General features: G+C 39.5%; 1 non-coding gene across 1 annotated transcript; it reads left to right on the top strand.

Moving 5' to 3' along the window:
- Positions 1-262: 262 nt before the first annotated feature.
- LOC129772010 (U2 spliceosomal RNA) lies at positions 263-457 on the top strand. The gene has a single exon (XR_008742527.1). It is a non-coding gene; the product is annotated as a U2 spliceosomal RNA (small nuclear RNA).
- The last annotated feature ends 9,754 nt before the right edge of the window (positions 458-10,211 follow it).

Genomic DNA, 10,211 nt, shown 5'->3' with positions numbered 1-10,211 from the left:
TTTAGGAAGACGGAAACTCTTATTAGAAAATATTCAGAAGAATGAGATTATCTTATTGCTTTACATATTTTTTAATGAATTTTCTCATCCCCTTACCTTCGGTTAACACCTAGTCTTTTCTTTCTCCTTTTTATGATCATATTCTTTTCAGGGTGTTTTTGGGCACCAAGCAAAGTCGTTTGCTTTGCTTCTCTCGTTGTTTCCATCGCTAGCGCAGCACGTTCAATCGCACACTAGAGATCTGCTGCGTGATCTGTCCTTTATCGCTTCTCGGCCTAAAGGCTAAGATCAAAGTGTAGTATCTGTTCTTATCAGCTTAACATCTGATAGATCTCCCATAGGGAGACAACAAATGTTAAACTGATTTTTGGAATCGGGTGGAATGGTTAGGGGCTTGCTCCACTTCCACCACGGGTTGGCCCGGTATTGCAGTACCACCGGGATCGGCCCACGTTAAGTATACGTAAACAAAGTGATGAAGTGTTCTCATCTAAACGAGCTGCTAGACTATACTCATATTATTTGAAATTCAAGAACATTTCCTGCACAGATTACATCTTTCGGGGGCTGTGCAGTTTCGTGCGCTTAATTCCTCGTCTGTAGTGATTTCGTCCATATTAGAGATGGGCAAAACAGTTCACTTTGATGAACGGTTCAGTCACAAACCGTTCATCTAAGTGAATCAGTTTTTTTGAACAGTTCTTTCGCTCTTTCGTTCAGCGGTATTCAGAATAACATAAAATATTAGCTGGAACCCAACATCTATAGACAGCTATTCATTGATACCGTTGGATTGGATAGTGTACGTATGGGATTTATTTTTTTGAAATTTAGTGGGGAAAGATATGGTGCTTCTTCTTTAAAAGTCGCAAACTGTATGTGAAAATATGTTTATCGGACGACAAAAGTATAAGTAATAATTTAATGCGAACAAAAAATGTGCAATTTTTCATATTTTCTGTGTGGACAACACACAGATTCCATGTAAGATCATATTTCATTCAGAGGAAAAATTCAGCAACTATTTCTACTAACAATCAATTAATAAACAATCACGATAACACGTACACGCAATAGGCCAAACAATGGATTGAAAGCAACGAAAAAACTTTCTTCTCAACTTGCCCTGAAAATGAGATTTTATGTTGTAGCGCTGCACTGATTTTAGTATTGTTGAGCCCCTCGTTTCTATGAGTATGAACGTCAGTTTCAACACAACTCCCGTGTGTAGAATCTGAGTGTTCGACAGCGTGACGACAAAAAACTAATTCAACTAATTTATAACATAACAGAAAAATTTAATCTAACTCCAGACTCGAACATCAAATCATTGGATTTGCAGACATAGCAATTAGCTCACTACACTAAAGGACCATTCAAAAAGATTTGGTAATGGCGGTTGACTTTCTAGTCATACTGCTATGGCTTCTCCATTCACTCACATTCAATGGCTATTGTGTGTGTACTTTTGTGTGGTGTTGCTTCTGTTCTTGCGCTCTATAGCGCACCTCTCATTATTAGCGTGTTGAGTATTATTTCCCTACATGCGCATGTTAAAAGGAAAATAAAAATGGGTACTCACTACCATGGATTTACGTGGTACGGCGGCGAAGAGCGATGAACTTCCGCTGATGACGAGCCGCCGGGAGCGCGAGAATTTTGCTGGGGCCCTCGTGTTGACGGAGAGGGCCAATTCCAACGTAGCCGTGGGGTCAGAAGTGGTGCCACCTAGAAACAACACATAAAAAAGCGCACACACAAGCCATTTACCATAAAGCCACATTTTGCAAAAAAAAAGCCAATGCTTACCTCCAAGTGAATTTGAACTTTTACGCACTGGAGGAGTAAATTTAAAATTTAAAATTGAGCTAACTGCGCTCACTAAAAAACAAAAGAAAAAGAACAAACAAAGAAAAAAAAACACAAATGAGCTACACTAACTATGGCGTGAAAAGTACCAACTACCTTTTGAACTACTCGCGATTTCACAAACGGAACTACACACTGCTGCCTCTTCCACGGGCCAAGTTGAAATGGAAGAATATTTCTTCGAAGTCCTCAGATCAGCGCAATGATCAAAAGGACCGGAACTACGCAATTATTAATGATATTAATAATACGTAGTCTTACCCTCAACCCCCTTGCCTACATCTGTCCACTTTTCAAACATTTTCGGGCGATTATCTTTAATCTCCCGAGCGCAGCTTAAATCGAGTCGCTCGCCGGATTCCGAATTCAAATACCAAGAAAACCCGCCAAAAACTCTCCCGGTTAAGGAAACGTGAATTTCTTAGAAAAAACTCACACGAGTGTCTAAGACATTTTCTGAGACGTGTCTTGGCTAAATTGAGCCGTCGAGTTACATCTGGCACTCAATTATAGCTAGCAGTGAAATCGGAAAGGGGAAAAGCATTCGCTTTGCAGTTCATCCGAAACATACACATATGAGTTTCGCCATATGAGTTTCGCCTTCGAAAATTTGATTGGTTTAGGCCAATCAAATTTTCGAAAATTTAGCAGGGAATGATGTAGCGCTGCACTGATTTTAGTATTGTTGAGCCCCTCGTTTCTATGAGTATGAACGTCAGTCGCAACACAACTCCCGTGTGTAGAATCTGAGTGTCTTTTCATATGTGTATGTTTCGGATGAACTGCAAAGCGAATGCTTTTCCCCTTTCCGATTTCACTAAGAAAAAACACTCAGATTCTACACACGGGAGTTGTGTTGAAACTGACGTTCATACTCATAGAAACGAGGGGCTCAACAATACTAAAATCAGTGCAGCGCTACAATGTTTACCTAATTCTTGAATCGCCCCAGCTTCCCCTAGATTTTTTTCTGATAATCAGGAAGTATATGAATGTTTCGCGGAATTGAAGAAAATACATGAAATTGAAAATATACAGCTTCGCCTTTAAAACTACGAAAATCTTATTTAATTTTTAACCCAAAATTGAGTATACATCAACAAAATAAACCTTGCGTTACATGCATTTTGCTCGTAAATAACAATATCGTTCTATTTTTCTTACAAGCATTCTCGTTCTATTTATCCATTCCGTGCAGCGCAAATCAGTTCAGCTGCACTCTTTCGTTCGCAAACAATTTGCCCGCAAACACTTCGTTCTCGAACAGTTCGTTCTCAAACAGTTCACTCCCAATCAGTTCTTTCCCATACAGTTCACTCGCAAACAGTTCGTTCACAAACAGTTCACTCTCAATCAGTTCACTCACAAACCGTTCTTTCGGAATCAGTTCGTTCACAAACCGTTCGCTCGCAATCAGTTCGTGGGGAGAACTACCGTTCTTTGAAAAAGAACGACCGTTCGTTCACTCTTTTCGGCGAACTAGTTCTTTCGTACCGTTCGTGAACGGTTTGCCCATCTCTAGTCCATATACCTGCACTCGGCCAATGATGTTTGGGATAGAACTCTCACGTTTGCTTCCTCGCAGAGCGACAAATTTCTTAACATTTCTTAACCTACTGTTTTCGCATTCCGCATTCCTATTACCCGGGTTATCATTTTGAGCCTTCTTCATCTGTTGGAGTATCCCTCTTCTTTTTGTCCGATCGCGAGTTTCGGGGTCCTTTCGGCGTCTCCTGCATCTCAATAGTTATCTTCTCCTTAGCCTCGACGAGTGCCTTTTCAGCAACCTCTGCTCTCGACTGCAGCTCAGTTTGTTCGCGTTCAGCGAACATGACGGCGTATCTGATGCTCGTCACTAGCTGTTCGATTTTCAAATGGACGTTGTTTCTATCCTTCACAAAATCATACAGCTCGTTCAACTTCTTTCTGACGTCAGTCATGTTGTGGCCCTTATTAGTATACGTTGATGCGTGGAGTAGGCGTAAATACCTGGCTTGATTGAGAGCCAAGATCTACCTGGAGTGCTTGCCGCTCCCCTTGTGGTTTGGTACTGCCGGTATTCGTTGTGGTCACTCGAGTATATACAGGAGACCTCAGCATTCTTCCACTTCGCGTGAACACATTCTTCTCTCCATCGTTTGTTGAAATTTTCCATGTTTCAGGGTCCTCACGTCTTCAGCTGCGACCATTACAGATGCGCTAGTTTTCGTTATTCCACGAATACAAACAGCAGTTGTTTGGTTTTGGAGGAAGGAAAGATACGTCCTCACTGTATCCATTATTTTAGAGTCCTCTAAGGAGGTGCCTTCGAACAGCGTCAGGAGGCCACATTGGGTTCAAGAAAGGAGAGCCTTCTCCAGGAATTTGGAATTTGCATTTGACGTTGATTGGATACTGCCGTTATGTGTCTGGCTTTCTTTCCGGAATGGGGCGATGTTTTCGACTATTTCTGCTAGCGATGATATGGCATTTGTTAGTTCCGCAGTGTTGGTTTTGGTGCTGCTGAAAACGTACGAGTCGTTGTACGTTCATGATTATTCGTATAAATGAGTTATATATGATCATTGAATTAATATTTTCAATTGAATTTTTGATTTTTGAAGCAAAATGTACACTCTGGAGAACCGCATTTAAACATATTAAACGGACCCTGCTCATCCTCGTTACATCCATGTTTCAGTAAATTATCATATTAAGTATCTTTAAATATTAAATCGATGTATTCATTTGAATTTGGGATTTTAACGTATCTAATTACTCTAACCCTCTCTTCTACCTAGCTACGTTCAATTTTGTTCAAATGATCATATTTGTAAAGCTTGAAAACGACAACGAAGTATGTGACATTTTTAACAACTATTTTTCAAACATTTGAACTCAGTTGTAAAGCGTAATCCCTAAAAATATAGATAACATTTCTCTTACGAATTCCCAACCCAAGTCCAAAATCCGATATTTTGGTTTCCCTCAACCCAAGATGAGGTGCTGTTGACTAAAGGGTGTGTCACATCAAATTGCATCACGGAAAAAACGCTGTAGAAATTTAATTTTTAGGAATTATATCTTCAGCTTTCGCTTATAATCAGATAAGAGTGTATAGATCACGTTGGCCATGCTTCACTGTCCATTTTTCGTAAATTTGGGAAAATGTAGTCGAACGAAAAAGAGCGTCGTGAATTAATCTTGTGCACTCATTTCGAGAATCCGGAGTTGTCACATCGGGACATCGGTAAGATGCTTGAAATCGTCCAATCCACGGTCAGCAGAGTACTAAAACGATACTTCGAGAACCTGACCATCGACCGGAAGGTGAAGAACGGCAAAAATGGATGCTCTGTCAGTGAAAAAGATCACAAGCGCGTAGTTAAGCAGTTTAGACGTGATCCGAGAAGTTCGGTCCGGGATGTCGCCAATAAGCAAGTTCATTCGTCCAGCGGACCAAGCAGCGGGAGGGCCTGCGTACATACAAGGTTCAGAAGGCTCCTAACCGCGACGAAAGGCAAAACGCGAGCCCGGAAGCTGTACACCGAAATGCTGACGAAGCCGCATTGCCTGGTAATGGACGACGAAACCTACGTCAAAGCGGACTTTCGTCAGCTGCCGGGCCTGTTGTTCTTCTCCGCAGAGGACAAATTCAGCGTTCCGGAGGAGATTCGCAAGCAGAAACTATCCAAGTTTGCCAAAAAGTACATGGTGTGGCAAGCGATCTGCTCTTGCGAAAAGCGGAGCGCCCCCTTCGTGATGACCGGCACGGTAAACGGGCAGGTTTACCTTAAGGAGTGCCTACAGAAGCGCTTACTACCACTATTGAAGCAGCACGAGGGCCCGACCATCTTCTGGCCGGATCTCGCTTCGTGCCACTATTCAAAGGACGTGTTGGAGTGGTACGAAGCCAACGGGGTCACCTTCGTGCCAAAGGAAATGAACCCGCCCAACGCGCCGGAGCTTCGCCCAATAGAGAAATATTGGGCGATTATGAAGCAGGCCCTCCGGAAGAACCCAAAAGTTGTCAAATCGGAGGCGACTTCAAGAGAAAATGGATATCTGTTCAAAAAAAACTACAACCTGACGTTGTACAGAACCTTATGAACGGGGTAAAGAGGAAGGTGCGAGCATACGGGCTTGGGCTCGAAGTATGAATAAAAAGAAAATGCCAAAAGTTGTTTAATAGTTTTTATTTTACTGTCTAAAATTTTCAAAAGGATCGGTCTACTGGGCGAATTTCTACAGCGTTTTTTCCGTGATGCAATTTGATGTGACACACCCTTTATAAATGAGTTGAATAGCAAAAAGAGTTGAGGTCCTGATAGCATTCCAGTAAGTGTCATAAAAGGGAATTCAGCTGCATTTTCAATTATTTTTTCAGATATTTTCAATAAAATGCTATCTGCGGGGATTTATCCAAGTTGCCCAAATGTGCCAATTTTTAAAACCGGTAATTCTACGAATCCGAGCAATTACAGACCCATTCCAATACCAGCTGTAGTAAATAAAAAAACTGAAAAATTGCTTGTGAAGCAATTCCTTGAATTTCTGAATAAAACCGTGTTTTCTACAAGCTTCAATATGGGTTCAGGCGTGGGTGTAGCACTACAACAGCCCTCACTGAACGTGTGGATGAAGTAATTGAAGGAATCGATCATAAAATGATTGTTGGTGCACTGTTTCTAGATCTCAGAAAGGCTTTTGATACAACTGATCACAAAATATTATTAAGAAAACTAAATATTTATGGTATCCGAGGAAAAGCCAATGACCTTGTACGAAGTTATTTCTCCGATAGACAGCAAAACGTATCTTTGAACAATGCCAAAAGCCACCTGTGTTCAATAAACGATGTACCCCAAGGCAGTTAAACCTGACTTCAGCTATTTCTATTGTACACAAACGATATCGGGAACCTGCCACTTATAGGAACTGCTAAACTTTTCGCTGATGACACAGCATTGTTTTACTCGTTGTTCAGATGTCGAAAATGTAGTTTCAAACATTGAAAAAGATATACACCCAGGTTTTTTTTTACGCGGGGTATACGTGCCTCGTAAAAAACCGCGTGCAAAAAAAACCGCATTAATTCGAAAATCCGCGTAAAAAAAACGCGTCAATTGGAAAATCTGCGTAAAAAAAACCGCGTTAATTGGAAAATCCGCCTAAAAAAACCAGGTCGCCTAAAATCTACGTAAGCATCGTGATAGAGTGCGGCACTAATTTCCGTCATAAGCGCTTAGTTCCGTCGCAAGCACTGATTACCGTCATATGCTCTGAAATGTGAGCGGAGTGAAAGATGTAATATTGCTCTGGTTTTTTTACGAGGTACCCGCGAGAAAAAAAAACCGCGTTAATTGAAAAATCCGCGTAAAAAAACCGTGCTAATTGGAAATTCCGCGTAAAAAAACCGCGAATGGGCATTCATACAAATGAAACACAAGTTTCTGCATAACTCGAAAAATAATCAAGCAAATGGAGCCAAATTTGGCATGTGACGGGTTTTACGGGGCACCAAACGTTTATATGGTGAACACACTCCTACCCCCTCTCTAAGGGGGGCTGCTATACAAAACGAAACACAAACTTCTGCATAACTCGAGAACTAATCAAGCACAATTTGGGATGTGAGGCTTTGTGGGAATGAGAAATGTTTCTATGACGGTATGACACCCCTCCCTCCTCTGGAAAATTCTGAAAATTAAATTCCCATATGTTCTACAATTACATAGTGACAAGTGCTGTTAATCCATTTGTGTTTGCGCTAGCGAAATTGATCTTTGTTCGAAACTGGAAATGGATTTTAATGTGATGAAACTCACTCCTATATCTTCTTCTATTCTTACCAATAAAAAAGTATCGCCGAATGTGTTGATAAGAGCAGAACTCGAGGAAGGAATTGTCCGATTTAGGGCTGTCTTTATTCTATCATATTTTCTGTATCAAACATATATTTCATGTAACGGAGAAACATGTTATTTGCAGGTGATTGAAAAATCTCGAACTAGAATTCTGTCTGAGAATAATCTGATATTATAATGGTGAGTTTTGTTTGAATTACTAGGAATTTTATAGTAAAAGGTAAATTCAACGGGGTCGATTAGAAGCTCAATCAATGAACAGTTCTGCGATTGGACCCATGAACTTGCTCATAGTAAGAAAACGTGAAAGTTTGAAGGTATTGATAATAAAAAATAAATTTGTAGCGAGACGAAGTTTGCCGGGTCAGCTAGTTAAAATATAAAAACTAAAAATTAATATAATGAAAAATTAAAATATTCCGGATAATCGAGTCTGACCTGTGTATATAGTTTTTATGAGGATTATATTCAGCTAGAAAAATATCAGCCTGGTATTATGATTGATGCTAAGATCGTTTAGGAAAATTTCAAGCAGAACCAGGGTTGCCACATATACAGGTTATTCTGAATTTTACAGATTTTTTTTTGCCAAATTTCATATACAAAATCTGCATATACAGAATTACAAAATTTAGGTAAAGAAGCACAGAATTTATAGTTTTTTTTAAATCCAATTTTGAACATTAAATTTATTACAGTACATACATAGATACCTTGATTTAAAAGAACGTTTAACGCAATGCAACGAGATGGCTTTCGTTGGAGGCAGTTGTTAAGTAAAATATCGAGCCTCAACTATTCTTTTCGTTCCATGTTAAGTATAACCATAATCTATGCGCCAATCGCATATTGACTCATTTAAACGATCCTATTACTAAACCGATTATGCTGTTCCTAAACTTTGTTCTACCGCTCATCAATAACGTATATTGCAATTTTCAATCTGAAAGTTCTCAATTTTGCGAACTTTATAATGAGACAAGAATGTTATTGTTGATCATGTTGGGTAACTTATGTTTGGAGAGTTACGTGCAACGATTCGCTGATGCTGACCTTGATGTGAAAGATTTTGAAGACTCTCTGAATAATCCTGAGGATGCTTATGTTGGTATCAATGCAGAGGAAGCTGAAAAAGGATTGGATTCAGCTAGGAAGCTGACCTTCAAATCGATTTGTCGTGACTTCTATATTAAACCCATGAAACAAATTTAAAGCGATTCAATTGAAATTATCAAAACTTCGGCCTTGATAAACCCTCAAAATTTTGTCAAGCTACCAAACCTTAATAATTTGATGCGTCAATTTTCTCAATTAATTGAAACGGTTTATATACAAGGCGTGGATAACAAATTCATGCTACTCAAGACGAATCTCATGAGGCAAAAAATGAGTGACTCAGATATAACTTGGTCCCAGCTGTTGGATGACAAAAGGCGTGAGCAGAAATGTTTGTTTCTATTGCTAAGGTCGTTTCTAAGACACTTTTTGATAACATTCACATACATGTTGAGCGAATATTTTCGCTTTACAATACCAACAAAACAAAGTCCGGAAATCGGTTGGCACCCACAATTATAGACTCTATTTTGAAAGCGAAGAACTATGTACCGGCTCAAGGAGGAGCTTCAATGATGAAATTGCTGAAAATTTTGAAGGCAAAATTCAACAAAACCATGTATGAACATCATACAATTTCGAGGATTATGAGAAAACCGTTTTATGATTTATTTTGTTGCATTGATACGACTTGAACAACCAATAAACAAGAGAAAGAAATTCAAAATGAGAATAAACCTTTATTTTGATTTTTTCCCTTAATTTTGACGTGGGACTACGTCTAACCGGAGTATATGGGGGTAAAATGAAAACATAAACATAGAACATGCAGGAAAAAATGAAAGATTTCGAGGACATTTCTTACTGGATCGGAAAGATGTTTACAACAATTGATACGGAATATTACTACGCTTCTATCGCAATTAATAAAATGTTATTTTTCATTAGACAAACAATTGAATAACTGAAAAATATTAAGCGTTATCTAAACACCCTAATTACCTCGTTTTCATTGGCCTGATTTACGGTTTCCCCAACACAGCCATCAAAACCAATCAGCCTTAGGGAAATCGGCATTGCAAATACATGAAAGTATGGGGACTTTTGTTCGCATCGAAATGTGCTCCCTAACACAGACTTCAAAACCAAGCAGCGTTAGAGAAATCGACATTGCAAATACATGAAAGTCGGGTTTTTTTTGTTCCGACTGAAATGTGTTTCCCTAACACAGACTTCAAATCCATGGAGCGTGGGGAAATTGGCATTGCAAATACATGCAAATCGGGGGCATTTTTGTTCCGACTGAAATGTATTTCCCCAGCACAGACTTCAGAACCAAGATGTCTGAGGATATTGGCATTGCAAACTCATGCAGATCGGGGCTATTTGTCTTTCGACTGAAATGTGTTTCCCCAACACAGACGTTTGGTATGATGATAT

This window comes from Toxorhynchites rutilus, chromosome 2 (assembly GCF_029784135.1).
Source record: "Toxorhynchites rutilus septentrionalis strain SRP chromosome 2, ASM2978413v1, whole genome shotgun sequence".
NCBI classification, from domain to species: domain Eukaryota; kingdom Metazoa; phylum Arthropoda; class Insecta; order Diptera; family Culicidae; genus Toxorhynchites; species Toxorhynchites rutilus.
The sequence above is the reverse complement of the archived record's forward strand: the minus strand, read 5'-3'. Positions and strand labels throughout refer to the sequence as shown.